Genomic DNA, 8,184 nt, shown 5'->3' with positions numbered 1-8,184 from the left:
AGTGGTGTTCCCCAGGGGTCAGTGTCGGGACCCATCTTCTTTAATACCTTTACTGTTGACTTGGATGAGGGAATTGAGTGCACCCTCAGTAAGTTTGCAGATGACACCAAGCTGGGGGGAAGTGTCGATCTGCTGGAGGGCAGGAAGGCCCTGCAGAGGGACCTGGACAGGCTGGGTCAATGGGCAGAGGCCTATGGGGTCAGGTTCAGCATGGCTGAGTGCCGGGTCCTGCACTTTGGCTGCAACAACCCCATGCAGTGCTACAGGCTTGGGGGAGAGTGGCTCAAAAGCTGTGCAGAGGAAAATGATCTGGGGGTGCTGATTGATGCTCACCTGAACAGGAGCTGGCAGTGTGCCCAGGTGGCCAAGAAGGCCAACAGCATCCTGGCTTGTATCAGGAATAGTGCAGCCAGCAGGACCAGGGAGCTGATCGTCCTCCTGTACTCTGCTCTGGTGAGGCCGCACCTCGAGTGCTGTGTTCAGCTTTGGGCCCCCCACTACAAGAAGGACATGGAGGCCTTGGAGCGTATCCAGAGAAAGGCTACAAAGCTGTTGAAGGGCCTGGAACATGAGTCCTGTGAGGAGCAGCTGAGGGAACTGGGGTTATTTAGTTTGGAGAAGAGGAGACCCAGGGGAGACCTTATTGCTCTCTACAGCTACCTGAAAGGAAGGAGCAGGGAGCTGGGGGTTGGCCTGTTCTCACAGGTAACTAGCTAATAAAATAGGTAAACAGGACTAGAGGGAATGGGCTCAAGTTGTGCAAGGGGAGGTTTACATTAGAAATGAGGAGACATTTCTTCTCAGAAAGAGTAGTCAGACATTGGAATGGGTCACCCAGGGAAGTGGTGGAGTCACCATCCCTGGGGGTGTTCAAGGAGAGGTTGGACCTGGCACTTAGGGACATGGTTTAGTGGGTGACATTGGTGGTAGGGGGATAGTTGGACCAGATGATCTTGGAGGTCTTTTCCAGCCTTAATGATTCTACGCCTTTCTGTTGTTACTTTCACAATTCTAAGTAATGTAATAGCAAAGTTTTCACCCTAAAATGACTTTGCAATGGCATACAAGTTTCACACAGACCTGAATGGCAATTTGATGCTTAAATTCCTTGTAGGGTAAAATTAATAGAAAATAAATACTACAGGCTCTACTATGACCTCCGCAGCCATTGAGCATGGTGTGTGCATCACTGGGAGCAATATTTATGTAGTTAGTTTTCAGAAGTCTCTCAGAATAGAAATAGAATCATAAAGTCACCAAAACAACATACCAGAGCATAGAAAAATAAAGTATTTCCTTGATTTTATCTTATTCAGACATGTAGATGAGGCAGGTCTTGGTTGGGGATAGGTGAAGAAGGAAACCACCCAGCTAACAGAAGAAATTAAAAACCATCTCAATGATGTAATCACAACTCTCTCTGTGTTAATATGCCTTATGAAAGAAACTGCAATTTGCAGTTGCTCTCAGGTACATGTTGTTAAGGCCCTGACAGCACTAATAAGCCTTCATGACCCTAAACAGTCTCACCTGGTTCTCCATCCACACATACGAGCCCAGAAGCTTTATTTAAACCGAGCTCTGGGTCCTTTTTTTTTTTTTTTTTTCTTTGAGCTTCCTGACAAGAGAAGATCTGTGTTTTTATGGCTGTGGAGTTTTTTGATCTAAACCTTAACCTGAAGACTGTTTTCCTGGCTTGACCTTTACCTTTACTACAGACCTGCTTAGTAAATGCTGGCCCTGATCTTAATGTTGATCTGTGGATTGATTTCCTAGATTGACCTCGGACCTGCCTCATCACTAGGGGTCTGCCTGATGAGATAGGCTATTAGTTGGAGCTGGTCACCTCTGGACCCTCATTACTTAGATGCTACGGGACTGGACCTTGGTTGGTGAGCCTCCTTTCTTTCTTGCTGTGAGTTTTCCGTGGTGCTACTGCCTAGCCTGTTCTTGCTCATACCTTTATGTGCACAGATATCCCTGCGAGGCCTTCAAGCAGTGCAGAGGATATCATATCAAAGGCAAGCCTGTGATGCCCTGCCAGAGGGGATATGCAGCCAGGGAGCAGTGAGAGAATGAGGGGAAAAAAAAATCTCCTCTAATGAGAATGGTGAAGATCTCCTATGGCTCTTTCATGTATATGTTAGCTTTCTGTAAAGTCTGTGGCTGCTGAACTCATGGAAAAAAACCCTACACCTGTTTGAAGCACTAAAATGTAGAGCTGGATCAGCTGGATATAATTGCCTAATGTCCTAGGAGCAAATAATGGCTGTTTTTCCAACTGTTAATGAAGTGCTGCTACAGAAGCACCACCAATGGACAAGATGGAGAAGCTGGTGTGCTCTGCTTTCTGCCAAATAAGTGTCTTTGTTTGGAAGCAGCACTGGAATTGTAATTCGAATCCAGCTCAAGACTGAGGAGAGCCCTGCTAAGGCAAAGATAACTCCCCATGTGATGATAAGTTAACCAGTGTGCAGGAAAGCAACTCCTAGCCTGTTTCAGGTATGAGATGTATGTTGAAACAGGATGAGAGGCTTCTTAAAGAGGTGGAGAAAATGCATTCCATTCAAATTCCATTAACAGGAGCTTCAGTCAACCTTAAACAGTTACTTCTAATACAACTAAAGGAAGGTAAGAGTGCTGAGCTTTATTGCTTTTAAAAGTACAGTTCTATTAGTAAAAGCAATATGCTGCACATGTTTAAATGCTTCTATATACTTTTACAGAAATAACTTCTATTGGCACCTTTCAAATGTATTTGGAAAGCACTTTGAGTATCTGTCTTCTGCTCTATTGTTTACTCATTGAAGGCTGCTACAACTTCTAGGTGCTGAAAATCATCTTAGCCCTCAGCATAAGGTTTAGGAGGAACGGCAAGAAGGTTAAAGGCAAATATTCAGATGCTAATCAAGTGTTCTGTGTGTCTTAATAAAAGAAAATATTTCTCTGTTTACACATATACATACTATTGCAAACACTTTCTGGGCTTGGCATGCCAGAGATATTGATGTCTGGTCTTGGTTGCCTCAGCCAAGCTGTACATCTGCTAGAGCTGGATGAACTTGTGGTGCACTTATTACTCCCTCTCTTTCAGGCTGATGGGGTTTCTTCTACTCTTCTACCTATGCTTTGAGGAAAGGAACAGTCCATCTTTTGTCTGGAAGTTAGTGCTCTTTCTAATGTTGTTTCTGTGCTGGTTGGGGTAGATGCGCTTTCAGAAAAGGCAGGATATCGGTGTGGTGGTAGTGCTTACATTACGAAGAGTATGCTTGATAACATAGTAGTGACGTTGAATTTTTTTATATAGTAAGTTTCCATGTTAGTATGTATATTGGGTATTAAAAAATGTCTTGTGAGTAGCTCTGTTTTCAGAGATGTATGTAAAGTTAGTCCTTGTTAGACTAGGCTATGTTGCATTCCTGTCTGCTTTAGGTCACTTGAGTCTTCTGTTGTGTTTGTTTTTGACATAAGTTCATGATGTTAGTCAGAAGTCTGAGGTCTCCATGGGACTGGGACTTCCAGAATATATTTCTGAATTTGAATTTTTTGTGCCCTCTTTTGAATTTGAATTTTTGTGCCTTTTTTTTTTTTCTTGAAATGCACCTTGTATGCTGCATCATATGTCCACCTTTCAGAACAAAGAGCTGTGTAGTATAATTTAGAAGGAGGGAGAGGGATAAACAACCCCACTCATACCTATTTCTATCTACAGTTCTAACTGATTATATTATTAGTAATGAGCAATCTAATGAGTTTATTGTCCTTTAGGTCATAAAATAGCCAGAAGCAGGCTGTGCTTTTCTCAAATTTATTATCTGTTCAGAATTTGCACAATTATTTTATCCCTCTTAAACCTATGAATGGGAACTGAGCAGTTTATTTGACATTCAGCTTCTGAGCTGCATTTCTCCTGTTGATAACCCTTTCAGAAGCAAGTCTTTAAATCGCTTGTAGACTAGTAGAAGATAAAGTACAGAGATTTTTTTTATACTGAACTGTTCCACAAACATTTCATGTGCATGTGTATGTTGCATTCTTAGGAGACCTGCTCATCTATGTGGTGGGTAGCCATTTTCTTCACTGCGGTTACCTTGGGGTAGAAAGTGGGAAAATCCAAACGTGCAACAAGAGCTCTCTAAATTCTTTACTAGATACTACATACTCATAGTAAAGAGAGATGTGAATCTTATTTTCTTCATGTGACTCTTGTAGTCTTCTCTCAAAGTAGTGAGACTGAGAGAAGTGTTGTGCTGACTTTTGACTGCTTGTAGATAGGTCTCTATGAGTTAGCAGTTTGTCTAGTGGTTGCTTAGTTCTTTCCAGGGAGCAGGGGATGCATGTGATGAAAGCGCATGTGTAAAACATCTCAGGCTGTTGCAAGAGGGAAGTATTTGTTGCTACCATTGAACGTGTTGCTGGGTTTCACATTACTGAAGTGTAGTATGTTTTCACATGGTACAAGAAGGCTGTATGCTTGGAATTCGTGTTTTGCAAAGCTGGACAGACGTGAAGGCAAAGAGCACAGATTCTGGGATAATGCCTTTGGAGGCAGAACCTCACAAGTAACACTTGTGATATCTGTTCTGGATCCAGGTCAGGATAGTATGATGGCCAGGGTTTCTATGAATGAGTTTTTCAGGATATAACGATTAAATAGAAGCCACTACCCTTTCTTGCTAGTCTTCCCTCTCAATTCATACAATGTCACAGCTACATCACTACTACTACTCTTCTTCCTTTTCTCTCATGCCAACTGTATGGTGGAAGAAGTACTGTCCCAGAGCCTGTATTAAATCTGTGCTGGTGCACAAAGCACTGAACTACTCAGACTAGTCACAGAAACTGAAGTCAGGAGTGCTCTCCAGTGATGCTTTATCAAATCTGTCTCAAGGAAACTAGGTAGAAAACTAATGGCAGTGACAGCATAGTCTTTTTTTCTAAGGCTGAAAGCATACGGTGCAAAGTAATGCTTTTGCCCCATATCAGTCATAGGCTTATCCAATGTGTGGGGAGGGACTGGAATGGGGGAGTTCCTAGGTTCCCAAGTCTGCTGACGCAAAGTAAACCCCTGCTTATTATACTGGTGTGCATCCTGATGTCTCTGCCTTGTCTCTTGTCTTGTCTGCTTGACTTCCCTTTAACATCACTTCTACTGTTGTTGCTAACAGCTTGCTTGAGAGGAAAATTATGCTATGTTGGGATTTGAGATGTACAGATAGCTTTAAGTTTCAGTTACTGTCAAACAAATTTTAAAAAACTTTGTGATAATCTTTTTCTGAAAAGAGTATAGTTAGATCATTGCCTATTTACATTAAGTCCTTGTGTGCTGAGGCTTTAGTGAGAAAGAAGGAGGTGGGGAGGAGAGGGAAGGGAAATGTTCTAACTGTATGTCAAGCAGTGGCCTTTAACATAAAACCTGCTATTTTGGTATGAATATTGGAGGAGGCAATCTTCAAATTTGTTTTCAGATGACATGATTGAGTTTCACTCGTTTATATTTATGGAAAGCTGACATTGAAAGAACTTGTCTTTAAACTAGAGTGGATACTTGGAAAACTTTTTTTTTTTTTTAACACCAGATACCTTTATTCATAGGGTGGACTTAGATGGGGAGCATGACATGCTGCCCCAACAGTACAAATTGTTGTAACTTTTTTGGTCCTTTTGTGTATATCTTATCACTTTAACATCACATGTACGAAATATTCTATAGTAGAAGCCCTGGTTATGAATAAATGTTTAGTTAAATGGTGGGGCAGCTTATTTTCTTAATTGAAGAAGCAAAGCATAGAAAGTTATTCTGATTTATGTATAATTATTCATGCCACCAAATCTTGGTATGAACTAGTGAAAAATCTTTTTGAACTTTCTAGTCCTTATATTCAAACTTTTAATTAACATTGTCTGTAGTTCTCATGTTTTTATTGTAGCTCTCAATATGTTTTGATAGCATTCAGGGAGCAAAAACTAAGGCTTACCATTGCTAATTAAACACCTGTAAATTCCTGCAGATGAGAAAGTAAGGATTATGTAGCCTTTTGGGAGGGAAGGGGGGAAAAATGTAAGCCTTATATTGTAAAAACAGTAGTTCAAGTGCTGTTTAGATTGCTTCATTAATTAGAACTTGTCTTTCATCTGTGCAGTTACGGGCAGATTAATTTTTGTGTTTTTATGCAGGTAAAATATACAGTCTAAAATAGTCCAAATTGATCAAAGCATTTTTTTAAAATGCAAAATAGTCCCTTAGCCAGGATTGTTTCTATACTTTTGCCATGTTCTTGCCCCCATGTTTTATTTGGGGGATGTGGGAATTCTTCTAAGTCGAAGTCTGTGATATTTATAGCCTTAAAAGAATCATGTATAGGAGCCAAGTTCATTGTGGAGCTTCAGCTGATACGTAACCTTAAATTTATGTACCACTTCAGTACCTTATGCTGAAGTCCCATTCCACACAATATGGTGTATGAACTTTAAGTTAGTCAACCAAAAATTGAACTAAATGGAACTTATGAAGAAGCCAGCCTTTGCACCATGCGGTTTGAATTTTTTCTTCACTTCTTCCTTGAAGCTGATTTAAGGATGTTTTGGACAAAAAATAGCTAGTTTATTTTTGAAATTTTAAGTTCTCAAGAGAAGAAACTCAGGTTATATTCTGGTACGTGCAGGTTGCTTTTGCTGTGAGGAACAGAATCTGGAAGGCTCAGAGGGATTCCTTAAAGATGTCTCTGTGCTCAGAGGTGGTTAAATAATGCAAAACCTCAAAGGTTAAATGACACTGACTTTCTTCTTTGTTCACAACAAGGATTTCTCTAGACAATTTTCTGTAGGCATAGGTGAAGAAGCTGAGCATCAAGAGATGTAAGAATGAAATAAAATGACTTGGAAATGAGTTTAGGAATTTCTTGTGAGGGTGATGTATGAACAGAGCTGGATCATGTTTTCATCCATGCCCAAGGTCCCATGTAATTGATACATATTTGATGATTGTGCAGATTTTGTTCTCTTTACTTTTAAGATATAAATTTCTTGGCTGTGATTTTTTTCTTAAACTAAATGACACTTTGCTTTGTGAAATCTGTTCAGTCACTAATTCATGCTGCTGCAGTCTCGGATTGAAAAGACAACTGCTGATGCTGTGCTGAGGTGTGACCTGCTGGAGCTACCAGCAGGAAATTGCATTGGGATTACAGTTTTTCTAATCCTGTTTTTAGGAAAAGAACCTAGACCTATCACAGTAATGAGAGGTGCTAGAACTGAGAGTGTTCTGGAGTACCATGAAGATTTCTGATGAGTGATTAGCTCCCAAACTTGATTTTTATTTATTTGTGGTCTTGGAAAGAACTTGTGCTGCCTCAAGATGAAACAATCTGTTCCTCCTGAATTGTGAAGTGTTCCAATATCTTTGTTTTTTTCCTGATGAAGTTTAAATGTGAGTCATTATTTATGTATCATTGAAACAAATTGAAGACTTGCACTTTGTGGACCGCTGGCTTTGCTGTTTTGTTCTCTTGCTGCTATTCACATACCTTGCTTTAAAAACAGAAGGTAAATCAGTCTACTCTGAAGTCAGGATATATTGCCTTAAAATGTCTTAAATACCATCTCAGTATTCCCTCTTAGTTGTAACTTGCATCCAATGATGCTCCAAGTTCTTGGCTTTAACTCCATGCCTTCAGCTGACTTGCATTTACTTTCCTGGGTAGCTAAGCTCTTAAGGTATGTTTGGCTGGGTTCTCGGTACAGGCATCTTTGTGGATATGTATGTGCAGAGCAACAGTCCCCTGTGCACATCAGGAAGATCAGCAGTGAGCCAGCTCCAGCTGCGTTACTGTGAATAAGTAACCCCTATTTGCTCTGCCTTAGCATTAACCTTATTTTTGAGTGGCGTCTTCAAAGTAGACATTCTTTCACATTCAGGTGTTAAATAATTGTGTGGCTAAAGGTGTTTATGTAGAGTGCAAAAAAGCACTTGAGTTTATAAAATAAAAAATAAAAATAGCCTCTAAGTCAGACTAAATGTCATTTTAAAAAGTCAAGCACAAAAGGAACTTTGTCAAAATATTTTTGACTGACAATAATTTTATTCCTTATTACTTTTATCACCTTATATCTATGATAACTTCAAAAAGTGTTTCCAGAATTCTTGCCCTGAATAATGCACTTTCATAATGAAGGTGGTATGGA

General features: G+C 40.2%; 1 long non-coding RNA gene across 2 annotated transcripts; it reads left to right on the top strand.

Annotated features, from left to right (window-relative positions):
• Window positions 1–1,613: 1,613 nt before the first annotated feature.
• LOC121075813 lies at window positions 1,614–3,994 on the top strand. Of its 2 annotated transcripts, none has more exons than XR_005823174.1 (3): window positions 1,614–1,892; window positions 1,975–2,631; window positions 3,095–3,993. It is a non-coding gene; the product is annotated as an uncharacterized LOC121075813 (long non-coding RNA). The 2 variants fall into 2 exon arrangements; XR_005823172.1 differs by having other exon boundaries at window positions 1,615–1,892; window positions 2,727–3,994.
• The last annotated feature ends 4,190 nt before the right edge of the window (window positions 3,995–8,184 follow it).

The sequence above is a fragment of the Cygnus olor genome, chromosome 1, assembly GCF_009769625.2.
Source record: "Cygnus olor isolate bCygOlo1 chromosome 1, bCygOlo1.pri.v2, whole genome shotgun sequence".
In the NCBI taxonomy this organism is placed as follows: Eukaryota; Metazoa; Chordata; class Aves; order Anseriformes; family Anatidae; genus Cygnus; species Cygnus olor.
This window is presented reverse-complemented; position numbering and strand designations above follow the sequence as displayed.